The sequence below is a fragment of the Cyclopterus lumpus genome, chromosome 12, assembly GCF_009769545.1.
Source record: "Cyclopterus lumpus isolate fCycLum1 chromosome 12, fCycLum1.pri, whole genome shotgun sequence".
Taxonomy (NCBI): Eukaryota; Metazoa; Chordata; class Actinopteri; order Perciformes; family Cyclopteridae; genus Cyclopterus; species Cyclopterus lumpus.
This window is the reverse complement of record NC_046977.1, coordinates 17,949,230-17,962,423: the sequence shown is the minus strand read 5'-3', so window position 1 is coordinate 17,962,423 and position 13,194 is coordinate 17,949,230. Positions and strand designations below refer to the sequence as shown.

The 13,194-nt window shown below is 42.9% G+C and overlaps 1 protein-coding gene across 8 annotated transcripts in view; it reads left to right on the top strand.

Moving 5' to 3' along the window:
- The window catches only part of LOC117740040 (transcription factor 4-like), a 203,984-nt gene that overhangs the window by 14,613 nt on the left and 176,177 nt on the right, over positions 1 to 13,194 (top strand). Inside the window, exon 1 of one of the 8 annotated variants that reach the window (XM_034546167.1) lies at positions 2,746 to 2,830. The exons of 6 other annotated variants lie outside the window; for them this stretch is intronic. The gene's annotated coding sequence lies outside the window, so the exon portion shown is untranslated. Of the gene's footprint in view, positions 1 to 2,745; positions 3,131 to 13,194 lie in introns of those variants that run through there. One more of the 8 variants, XM_034546166.1, reaches the window with a different exon arrangement.

Sequence of the window (13,194 nt, the reverse complement as noted above, 5' to 3'; positions counted from 1 at the left end):
ACACACACACACACACACACACACACACACACACACACACACACATTTGTTCCCACAGTACCTCTCTCTCACTCCCTCTCTCAGATGTGAGCCTTTTGTCCGGCCTCGACCTTTTACTTTTCCCCTCCTCCTCAGTCGTTGCAGGTGTTCATCATGAGGCGATAAAACAAGTAGTGACTGTTCTCCGTCCCCAACACGGCGCACGCTCAAGCGGCGGCAGACCCCCTACCCCCAGCACCACTCCACATTTACTCAGCTCTTTATAATTTGTAGCTCCACATGTTGAAATGTGTGTGTGTGTGTGTGTGTGTGTGTGTTTGCACATACTTGCAAGTGAAAATATGTGCGTGGTTTCAGCCATCTTGCATAAATCCTGTTCCTTAGGCCTCAGGCATAAATCCGTTAATATTGTTGTCCAGCTAAAGGTTTCACTTTGTCTGGTTCCAAAGAGGTGAACTCTATCTTTATGAAGGAAGCGTAGCAGAGCCAGAAAAAAAAGGAAGAAAAAGACGAGATGACATGCATCATAGCGGTGTGTTGTGTGTATCTACCATACTGCCGTTACGATTTAGTCGTTTTTGATAATGTTGGGCCTGTGTGGGAAATTTCTTTAAATTTGGTTTGATATTAGGCCAAAAGAACGGACTGGTATGCTGAATTTTACGACTAGGTTTCGCCATTGACCCAGCAGCCGCTTCTGAGTTAAACGTAATGAGACGTAGAGAGCCCATGGATGAGGGTGGAGCACCGGCAGTTCACTTAGAGGTGCAGGAACGCCATCAATAAACACTAAAGAACAAGAAACAGTAGAGCGGCGCCACGTCATGCGTTTCCCCGACTTTGTTTATCGGCTCACCTCTTTCGCCGGCTTCTAATAAAAAATTTCTCCATACCAACAACGATTCAGTTTTCTTCCAGGCTAACACGTCTGGTCTCGCCAACCCCAAAAAACCCATGAACTTTCGCACACTAATCCTAAAAAACATACTAAGACACTTCAACAGTTCATGAAAGGTTAGTGACGGCGAAACCGAAACTTAGTGCCATATTTAAAGACATTATGGTTGACTGGAACACGGTGCACTTCCATACATGGTAAACAACAGTAATACCAGCATCAGATTTCAATATATGATAAAGAGTATCCTGCTGCAGCACCGACCCACATGAATCGCTTCCCCATCAGTGTTTCAGGATGTATAGAATCTCATTTCTGCGGAACATTTATTTGCATTTATTATTCAGCAAATGCCCTTAGTAACTTCTCTGAGCTCTGCTGCCTGACTGTTATGCACTTTAAATCATCAAAGGTCATGGTAAACCAGTTAACCTGATTTTTTATTTCATTTTCTACTGCTTGATCGGTGTTGGCTCAAATCTCCTCCAACCATATTAAAGGAAATACTGTTATCGGAATACTATTTCTAATTAGAAATGATGTGTGTGTGTGTGTGTGTGTGTGTGTGTGTGTGCGTGTGTGTGCGTGTGTGTCTGTAAGCTGACATGAATGCTGTTTCTGTTCAGCGCGGACATTTTTGTCTTTCTGTGTGTGTGTGTGTATGTGTGTGTCGTAGTGTGCAGACCAGACCGTGGCTCTTTTAATAGTAATATTGTGAAATGTGAAGCAGCAGGTTCTGGTCTCTGTTCACATAATGACTGCAGTTATAGTCTGACAGCCCCATGCACACACACACGCATGCACACAAACACACACACACACACACATATGCACACACGCACACACACACACACACACACACACACACTTTGTTCGCAGAAGTAATCAAACTTTGCTTTATTTTCATAAATGGAGCCAACCAACCGTTTTATCCTGATAGTAATAATAGATGATGCTACAGACTTTATCAACAGACAGTATCACGAACAAGGACATTTAATTACAACAATTGCATTTTTACATTACCTTAAATTTCATTTAGCTGACGCTTTTATTCAAAGCGACTTACAATAACACCGTAGGCAAAGCTACGGGGAGTAATTCAGGGTTAAGTGTCTTGCTCAAAGACACATCGACATGGGCTGGGGATCGAACCGCCGATCCTCTGATATAAGGATGGACCTGCTCATCACTGAGCCACTGTCGCATTTCAATGCATTAGCTTTCATCTTCCTGGTTGTGTCTCCCGTTGTGGCGCCGACTCCACACCTGGACCAGTGTCAGAGTGATGACCTCACTCGCTTTTTGTGCTGTCTCTTTTATATAGTGGTCACCTTTTCCGTCACAGGTATTTCTTTGTTGAGTGTGTATATTTATTATAAAAGCCCGGCCCTTTGTACAAAGGTTGAGTTTTTGTATTTATTTTTTAAAACAAGTGTTTTTGAGCTTGATCTCAGTTGAAAACCGCCAGAAAGAGCAGAGGTCCATTTGGACCTAATCCGGTCTCGTCTTTCGAGGACTGCTGTTGTTGTCCTTCTGAACAGGCGAGTACACACTCACTCTCACGGACGTGCTTTAATGTGTGTAGAGAGAGCAGCAGAGCTCTCCTTCATGCGTGCCCAGACATGTATCATGTGGTTTTCAAAGGGGAAGCCTTCACTTTAGTGTGTGTGTGTGTGTGTGTGTGTCCTCGTACCCATGCAGACATGCTAACTCATTGTGTGTGTGCGTGCAAGTTGGTGTGGGTGTTTTCTTTAGATCAATGAAGTTATAAAGTGTAGCGGATTTTGAATACACACACACACACACACACACACACACACACACACACACACACACACACACACACACACTCCAGTAAGGCCTGTTCTCAGTCAAGTGTCACGCTCTTCCCCCTTTGACATCTGGTCCCTGAAACCTCTGGAGTCGCAGGTTGGTGTGTGTGTGTGTGTGTTTGTGTGTGTGTGTTGAAGTCTGTGTGCACGTCTGTGTTTGATTAACTAACCATTCCTTGTCTGCGTGACAGACCCCGCCAATGCACTTGTGCGTAATGTAAACCGACCTCGTGAGCGTAGCGTGCGTGCGTGCGGGAGCCTTCTGGAAACAGGATCACGCAGCTCCTGCGGGAACTGAAGCCGATATATATCACTCTCTTTAAAGCAACCAGACTTCATCGACAAAGATGGAACACGGAAGTTACTTGGAGCTGCTTTCGATTGGTTAGTTTGTGAGGTGAGCTGTTTGAAATGAAATTAATTTGACCAGCTTTTAAATTCACGTTTCTCTGCCCCATACTTGGTGACTCTTGGTGACTCCGTGGCCCCGTATTTCTCACACCACTCTCTCTCACCTGCAATCACAACGGGAAAAATGCCATCCAGGGAGTTATCTCCTGTGGCACTTTTATTTAAAATTGTGGATATTAAAATAAAACAACTGCAGTGAAATAGCAGCAGGCCCCTCAGAGGATGAACAACTCCCACTTGCACATGTGTAGCATGTTAAGTGTGAATTAATTGGATTGCTGCTGTTTTCACGCACACTTTATGAATCTCATCTATGCTGGGATGTTGGAGTCTGGGTTGCAACAATACAACACAAATTGGCCTGATAGCAAACAAAACTGGAGCAAATTAGTAGTGAAACTGTTAACCTGTGCCCTTAACCATCTGCCTTCTCCCTCAGCCGAGGCTGCCTGGGATCTTCTCGACTGTGTCGTCCCCTTTAGTGTGGGAATGTGTCACTGATCACACCACAGAAAACAGTTCCTCATGTTTTGTGTATTTCTTCTCTGAGACGTTTCAGTTTTTTGTATGAAGTCGGAGCTTTGAATGTAAACAATAGCTTGATAACTTATATGCTTGGCAGTGCAGTTGAAAGTGCTATTCGTTTTTTGCGGGTTTTTTAAGAATCTTTTTTTTCTAATTTGTGCAGGTTTGAGACCGCAGACGCCTCGCATTTTCTTTGTGAATTCGTCCCTGAGCCTTTTAAATTAGCTACCTAGCTATAGTTTTCCATCGAGCTTTGTTCGTACACATTGGTATCCAGTACAGTATATGGATAACCTTCATTGCTGGTGTGGTTTTACGATGATAGTTAGCTTCAGCTAGGTTAACGTATCCATGCAACGGCTCCTATGATATCTTACAAAAAGTTATTCCTCAATTTTCACGTGTTTTCTCACAAACAAGAAAGATTGTGGTTTTGGGTTAGTCGTTATTTTAGCACGGATGTTACCTGACAAATAAATCTTCGTTGATTTCTGGTTTTACCACGGGGCAAGAACAGCGGTCTCCTGGGTGAAAGTGTTTTGGACCCATCCGCTCACCCGGACCTCCTCCCTATGTGGAGTTTGTAGCTCTTCATAGTTTCCGGTTTACGATGGATTACATTTGATTGATTTTGTGGTATATACAAGTTACGGTACTTTTTGTAGGATACCCACAAACAATAGTTTACGGTAGCTAGCTGAAGATAAATCACAATCTCAGTTAAGCTAGCTAGTCACACACACTTCTTTATAGCTAAAATATGTGGTCACCATTGATGTACCACACACACTCATAATGGATTAAAAAGCTAAGTAGCCTGGAAAGTGTTGTGTCCTCTTCCTCAACAATTTAGCCAACTAAGATATTTTGTTGTTGTCACAAACGAACTATGGACTCAAACCCAAATGCACAGCTCGAGGCAAAGCTTAAAAAAAAAATCACAGTTTAATAAACTGGCAAAAACAAACAGATGAATATGCAAAGAAACAAAACCTGGTAAATAGCAAAAGAAAAATATGAACAAAGTAAAAAAATAATAAGACCTGGCAAATGGCAAATGGTAAATGGCATGTATACGCTGGTTCTCTGGCACAAAGGACAAGACGAACTGGCACAGGACAAAGGGAGACGCAGACAATATATACACAGGGTAAGGGCACATGTGGAAACTATCAGGGATGAGGCAGACAATCAGACCAGAAGAGAAACACACAGGGGAAGGAACAAGTTGCCTGAAACGAGAGGAAAGTTAAATTTCAAAATAAAACAGAAAATCACGAGACAACAGGGACACAAGACACAAAAACTCCAGATCCTGACAGTTGTCTACTCTGATAACATTTTGTTGTTTTTTGAGCCTGCAATCCACTTCTAGCCTACACAGATAAGTTCTGAAGTGGCCGATTTAGCTTCAGTTACATGGTTGTTTAACTACAAGGGGGTTTCGGGATGTCCCAGGGGTCTCTCACATGTTTCCATGGGACTAATAAAATGAGGAACAACTTGAATAGAAAGTGACAAAACCACAGGTTTCAGTCACTTCATCGTGAACACAGACAATACTGTAGAGGCAGTATGTGCCCACCTGATATTATTTTCACAAGTGTGTTTATGTATTTGTATGTAACCTAAAGTTTGTCTGATACAGCCACTGCAAAAGTTTATAAAAGTATATCCTCTACTCAAATGTTTCTGTTGAAAAGGATGGATGTGAGGAAGGGAGGGTACATGGGAGGAAGGAGTGATGGAGAGGAGGAGGTGTGGGATAGGAAAGAAGGAAGTGAGGGAGACAGTTGTCAGTAAGGGGTAAAGAAGAAAAAGCGGTCTCTCTTGCAGTCTCCATTAAATTCCACAAATTAAAGTTGTATTATCTTGAAATATTTAAAGGTTAGATGAATGTCGATAATGGATCTCGACAGCCATTAAGCTGTAATTGCTCTCTAATGTAGTTAGTGAAAGACATGGGATACAATTTTGCAGCAAACACAGAGGGGGTGACTGGGTGGGGGGAGGAGAGAGAGAGAGAGAGCTTCTGATTTGAACCAGAGCTGTTGCTCTCATGCATTAACTCTTAATAAGGCAAAAACAGAGCATGATTAACTATTTAGAGAGAGAGGGGAGGGAGACCTATACGGAGAAAAAGAGAGACAGGTTGATGTGAGTGGCAGTTAGACAGACAAGTAAAGAACTTCAATTAAGACAGAGACATTTAGAGGCCCAGACTTTAACGACATGCCACTTCTCACCCATTCATCTTCTAAAATCTGCTGTTTCAAAATTAAGGCTGACTCACCAACAAATTAACTTTTTTGTTGTTCTTATTAAAACATTTCAAAAATATTTCTTTTATGATTAATTTTGTAATTATATTATTATTATTCTGTTATTATTAATTATTTAATTGAAAACCCCTTTTCAAAGTGTATCATTCCCACATTGATTTAGAGTAGTGTTCCAACCTGGGGTCTGTGGCGAGGGAGACCAGACGTCACACATTTGTTCCAAAATCTTGTACTGTATGCCCGAAAGTTAGACTGAACCGGAGATTTGATTAGTTATAGACTAATAAACATTAAATACTGTTGGTTATGAAACATTATGTTGGTGTTGTCTGTTGGCTAAATGAATTATGGCTGCTGTAGTTTGATTTAGCCATCTACTGTAGTGACACACGCAAATTAATGGCAACACATAGCTCTGATGTTGGGGAATTTTGTACTTGGGCTTTGACTTTCACGCTTGTTTCTTGAATATTCTTCACTGTCGAGGGTTTTAAGCTGCGACACCTCAAACAAACCAGATACAAGATGAGCTGTGTTTTTTTTTCGATTGTTGTTGGAGTAGTAGTGAATTCCAAGATGCATGGTTGACGCCAAAAAGTTGGATGGACGGACCAGCAAAAGCGGATTATGCTACAGGAGTTGTCACTGTTGTGAAAGCCACCTTAAAGGCCTACGGGGGGGGGGGGGGGGGGGGAGTATTCCTTTGAATACAGCACTTCTCAGCTGTGTGGTCCATCCAGGAGGAATTTGTAACATGAGGAGTCTCCTCGGGTGTGAAGTGTGCAGGTCACAACAGATTTCAGTACCCTCAGCAGCAGGAGGAGTTGACAGACAACCTGTTCAACCTGCGTGTGTGTGTGAGTGTGTGTGTGTGTGTGTGTGTGTGTGTGTGTCCGTCCCTGCAGCCACGCACCCATGCAGACATTACATGTCATTTAGCTGACGCTTTTATCCAAAGCGACTTACAATAAGTGCATTAAACCATGAGTCAAAACTCAGAACAACAAGAATCAAGCAAGTACAATTTCTTCAATAAAGTTAAACTACAAAGTGCTATCAGTAAGAGACATTTAAGTGCTACCAAAGTGCTACTACAGCACTACCTTCTCTATTCAAGGTATAGTCAAAAAAGATGTGTTTTTAGTTTGCGACGGAAGATGTAGAGACTTTCTGCTGTCCTGATGTCAATGGGGAGCTCATTCCACCAATGAGGAGCCAGCACAGCAAAAAGTCGTGACTTTGATGAGTGTTTAGCTCGTAGTGATGGAGCTACAAGCCGATTGGCAGAAGCCGAGCGAAGTGAACGGGCTGGGGTGTACGGTTTGACCATGTCCTGGATGTAGACCGGACCCGATCTGTTCGCAGCACGGTACGCAAGTACCAATGTTTTGAAGCGGATGCGGGCGGCCACCGGTAACTAGTTAAGGTCGCGGAGGAGCGGAGTAGTGTGGGTACATTTCGGGAGGTTGAAGACCAGTCGAGTTGCTGCATTCTGGATGAGCTGTAGAGGTCGAATGGCATTAGCAGGTAGACCTGCCAGGAGGGAGTTTCAATAGTCTAGCCGTGAGATGACCAGAGCCTGGACCAGAACCTGTGCCGCAAATTTTTTTTCCAGTCCTGCTTCTTTCAATTAAGAATAATCTCAAAAATCAAACCCATATTGTCACGCTCAGATCTGGAAAAAGTCATTCATGCACTCATTTTCTCTCGACTTGACTAATGCAACTCCCTCCTTTCCGGCATAAATCAAAAATCCATCTCCCGCCTCCAACTAGTCCAGAATGCAGCAGCTCGGCTTTTGACTGGTTCTAACAGACGGCATCACATTACTCCAGTCCTGAACTCTCTCCACTGGCTCCCTGTTAGTTTTAGAATTGATTTTAAGATTTTGCTGCTCACTTTTAAAGCACGCCTGGGTCTGGCCCCAAGCTACATCATTGAAATGTTAGCCCCATATGAGCCAGCTCGCAGCCTTAGATCCTCCGGTGGGGCCCTTCAAGGCCCTTCTGGCCGTTCCAAAGTCAAGGCTTAAATCAAAGGGTGACCGTGCTTTTGCCATCAGAGCCCCTCGACTTTGGAACGACCTACCTGAGGGGATAAGACTAGCAGAATCAGTAGCTTCTTTTAAATCACTTCTTAAAACCCATTTTTATAGAACTGCTTTTAAGTGATGTCGTCCTTTTATGCAGTTTCCCCTTGTTTCCCCTATTTTAGTTTGTCTGTTCTGCTTTATTTTGTATTTGTAATTTTCTATTCCTCTATTGTGTTTATTGCCTCATGTATTTTCTGAAATGTTTACTTGTATTGATGTTATGTTTTTACCTTGCTTATATGTAGAGCACTTTGTAAACTCTGTTTTTAAAGGTACTATATAAATAAATGTATTATTATTATTATTATTATTTTCGCCATTTCCTTTCGGATGCTCGCATAGTGGCTCTCTTGGCAAGCACTGGTTCGGACAGCCACGGAGCCGGAGAGGACTTGCGGACCTTTCGAGTCATAATAGGACAGAGAGAGTCAAGAGAGGAAGACAGCGTAGAGAGGAGAGTGTCAGTGGCAAAGTTAGGCTGCATGAGTGTGAAGGAGTCAGTTGAAGGGAGGGCTGACAGAACAGACGAGGCCAGAGAGGAGGGTGAGAGGGTGCGGATGTTGCGACGGACAGGTGCAGAGTCCGTTGTGGGAGGGTTGTCAGTTCCAAAGAGTGGGAGAGAGTAAGAGATGAAGAAGTGGTCAGAGACATGAAGTGGAGTTACAGTGAGGTTTGATGTCGATTTTCTGGTGAAAATATAGTCACGGTGATTGCCAGCTTTGTGAGTAGGAGTTGAAGGACTGAGCGAGAGAGCAAAGGAAGACAGTAAGAGTAGCAGGTCCGATGACTTCTCTGTCTGGATGTTAAAGTCACCCAGAAGGATGAGCGGGGGGCCGTTTTCTGGGAAGTTTGATAGGAGGACGTCTAGTTCTTCCAAGAAGTCTCCCAAGGAGCCAGATGGACGGTAGAGAACAACAATGGTTAGTTGAACCGAATGAGTAACCGTCACTGCATGAAACTCAAAAGACAGTGGGGTAAATAATGGAAGCGGGTAGAGAGCAAAACTCCATTTGGGTGAGATGAGTAGACCTGTGCCACCACCCCGAGCAGAGGGTCTGGGTGTGTGGCTGAAGGAGAAGGCCGAGGAGAGAGCAGCAGGGGTTGATGTGTTGTCTGGTGTGATCCAAGTCTCAGTGAGAGCCAGGAAGTCCAGCGATTGCTTGATAGCGAAGCCAGAGATGAAGTCCGCCTTGCATGCTACCTCTTTAGCAGCTTATCACTCTTCGTGCCATCCAGGTAGCAACCCCACAATGCACCTCTCCCCAGTCGTCGCTGCGAGCGACATCGTTGGGGGAGAAGACGGGCAGGGGGGTTGTACCCTTCTCTCTTTCAATAATCACTCACAAATTCTAATCAGTGAGTAATTATCATCTAAATTCCTTTGAGAGTTTTCCCTGCATTTCCCCCAAATACCAAATATAACAAGCTGAATAGAGTTTATAAAATCTATTAATTTACAAGGTGCTTTACAGATTTAACAGCAGGTGCATGCAATAAGAAAATATACTATTTATAAAAACAAATGAAAAAAAGTACTGGCTCAGTGGACATCATTTATATTTAGTGTGATGTTACAGTTTTCTAGATTTGATTATTTAACATAGTCACATTTTTAAGTCACATTTTGTTTCCCTTGTCATTGAAGTCACTAATTGGACATGTACGCATCAGTGAGATCGTGGTAAATGATGTACAAATGATATGATTTATGTATTACATCTTTTTTTTTTAATGATTACGCTAATGTCACTTACGTATTGTAGCTGTGAATACTGTCGGTATATGTTTTGTATACTATTACATATCCGTAGGATTATTTGTGATTTTTCTCTCAGTTAATAAGCACCTCTTGGCATAACACCAGTGGGGAGATCATGCATTCAGTTGTGTGTGTTTGTGCGTCTGTCTGTCCGTCCTCTCGCGCACGACTGGACCCGTCAGCCTAATTTTTTATTTCTGCTACTCTATGACTGTAGGCTCAAGGACCTCCCATGTCTGTGATGATATTTTATTGACTGTTTTATACCGTCATTGACTGATGAATCCTCGCACATCTTAATTGGCCAGTAGGGGCAGCGGCTTCAGTAGTATAAGGCATTTCCAGCATTGGTCTGGGTTAAAAACAAGCATTACCAAATCCAAAGAAAGGTTCTGCAGATTCATTCCACACTCGATATGTTATGATCCACTCAAATTAAGCATGGAGCATGAGATGAATTAATCCCTGTTTTTGGAGACAAGCCCAATGGAAATATGAGGTCTACTGAGTGCATTTTTCTCGTGAAATCCTGCCGCTCGGCCACTTCCACTCTCGACACCGCTCTGTGTCTCAATCTCCGGTTAAAAGGGGAGCCGACCAAACGTCTCGTTACTTGATGAGTTGGGAGTGAGTTCCTACGATCGCTGATGTGATCACTAAAGATGAATAAATGCAGCAAAATGCAGCAAATGCACAGGGACAGATCCTTCAAATCCCAGAAGTTGACTCGCCTGCACAGAGAAGCTGACCTCAAACCCATCCAACACATTTGATATGAACTGAAACACCGATCGTGAACCGGACACGATCAGCCGACGTGAGAATCGGGCAACAACTCACCGCAGCCAGGTTCTAAAATCTCGTGAAAAACCTGACACCAGCAGAGGACTAAGACCAAAGCGCCTCGAGTCAGATATTCACATACTTTTGGCGTAGTAGTGAAAGAGAGGAGGAGTTGAACATTATCTCTCTTCACGTCTCTGTTGACAGACTTCTAAATAATTACTGGAGGAGAAAAACAGATAAACACATTAGTTTCAGTCTCAGTTATAATCACGTGTGTGTGTGTGCGTGTGTGTGTGTGTGTGTGTGTGTGTGTGTGTGTGTGTGTGTGTGTGTGGACAAAATGTGTGGTGTTAGTACTTTGTCAACCACACAGAGGGAGTCTGACTCCCATTCTTTCTTTGCTGGTTTCCATCTTTGATCAGTCACACTATTAGAACTGATTAAACAATGAGTCTGTTTATCACTTACTTAATAGACTGAAAATGAACTGACAAAGTGTTTTTGATAATTGATCGAATCAAACGAAAAACAAATATAATCTTGTTCCAGCTTCTCAAACGTGAATTTTTTTGCGGGGGATTTATGTCTTTATATCACCGTAAACTGATCATCTTCGGGTTCCGGACTGTTCCTCGAACAAAACAAAACATTTGAAAAGGTGACGTAGTGATGGACGTCACTATTTGTTACATGTTAACCCCAAACCGGCCTCTCAGTTCGTCTGTTGGGCGGTTGGCAGGCGGCTGACTGGTAGTTCTGTTTTTTACCTGAACGCTTCAAACCTGTTTGAAATAAAAATGCCTAGTACAGTGCTCGTAGCACTTAGTTGTCAGCTGTCAAGTCATGATATGTTACATGCCTTTTAAAGTCATGGCCTACCTTGTAAAATCAACAATAATCCACTGAGCATCGGTGTTCATGAAGTGAAGGAGGAAGTGGTCTGAGAAGGTTGTGCAGGGTCCGTGGGAAGGTTGTGCAGGGTGTAGCTTGTTTCTTTCCCCGCAGAGTGATTTTCTTACCAAAATAACACTGTTTGGTTTCAGTGGGCATCTTTTATTAGACCAAGACCTGAAACTCAAGTCACCTGAGCCCTGTTCTCACTTCCCCATCAGCACCACACACCAACTGCTACACGACTAATGCACAGAGCTCTTCCTGTACAGGTGCACGCTGGCTGTGTGTGTGTGTATGTGTGTGTGTGTGTGTGTTTGTGTGTGTGTTTCTGTCTGGATGCGCATGCGCATGCAAGGCTATTTTTAATCTCCTCCTAACCACAAAGATTCATGACAAACCAGATGTATCAATTCAGACAGGACGTTTTTCCCCCTGAACTTTTCAGACCAGAGTCTCGTCCCTGTGATGAAATGAGCAGGAAACATTATTAAGTTTTCAACCTTTTGAAGGTGTAGCTGAAATGTTGAATGGCTTGTTTAATGACTCGTGATGTTTGGTATCAGTATGAACAGCGGTATGGGGATCCAGATACTTTGGAGCAGAAAAAGAAAAAAGCTGTAATGAAGAAAGCACAGTGTAAAACCATTTTGGTTATATAAATTGTGTGTGCAAAAAGTCACAAAAGAAATCTATATTTAAAGCCTTATTGTAAACTAATTTATTTTATAATGAATGGTTTGAAATGCCAACCGGTTTTGACCGAACAGGTTCATGAAGATTAAGATTTAAAAAAAAGGTTTCTAGTCCGTCCAGTTAGCCAGTTCATGACAAAACAAACAACATACTGAGTCCTTATTAGAGCATAAAGGAAATGTCATGGGATCATTCAAGTGATCCTGACAACTGTATTGGTGGATATATTGTTTCACCACAAGTGGGCCAAAAACAAAAGCAGATGTTTAGACGCCGAGGTCCAGGTCCTGACGATGGGCGGAGGCACTCCTTAAACGTGAGGCAGGTTTAAGCAGTGCCTCATGTTTAAGGAGTGCCTCCGCCCATCGTCAGGACCAGAGAGAATCCCTATTTGGAATTAAATATCCCAGTCTGTCAGAATCAACCTCTGAACTCTCTGAAGAAGCTTATAGATTCACCTTTTTTCTTCTTCTTTTTTTACCCTTTTTAGCCTTTTTCAGTTTGCTACCTGGCTGCACGATCTTTCTTCAGCTCTTCTTGTCAGGGTGTAAAAAGCCTCCGAAAATTAAGAGTGATCCAAAGACGTCCAAGTATAGACAACAATGAATGTCTATTTACACATCTGGACTTCTTATTGGGCTCTACTGCATGCACTGTAAAGCCACACACTTCCACCACTGTAGGTAAAAGTCCCAGCGGAATAGATTCCTGAATACAGTCGTGAAAGTCATCGTAGTTCTCCATCTCTTAGAAATAAAACACCTGTGCTGTTTCAAAACAGGTCCATGTTGAAAAGAGCAGTTATCATCAAGTCTTAAACAGAAACTATGAACTAAAGAAGGTTAACAAATAACAAAATGATCGACTTTCTCATCATGTGAAGGTGTCCTGCTTTGAGCCAGACTCTTCAGATTTCGCTCATGAAAGTGGTTGTCACAGTTTCCGAAGGCTGATTTCGTATTTTTTGGAGTGCACCTCGCCGTTTCTTCGGCGGTATCAGCAGGAGGGGCGCGACTGGA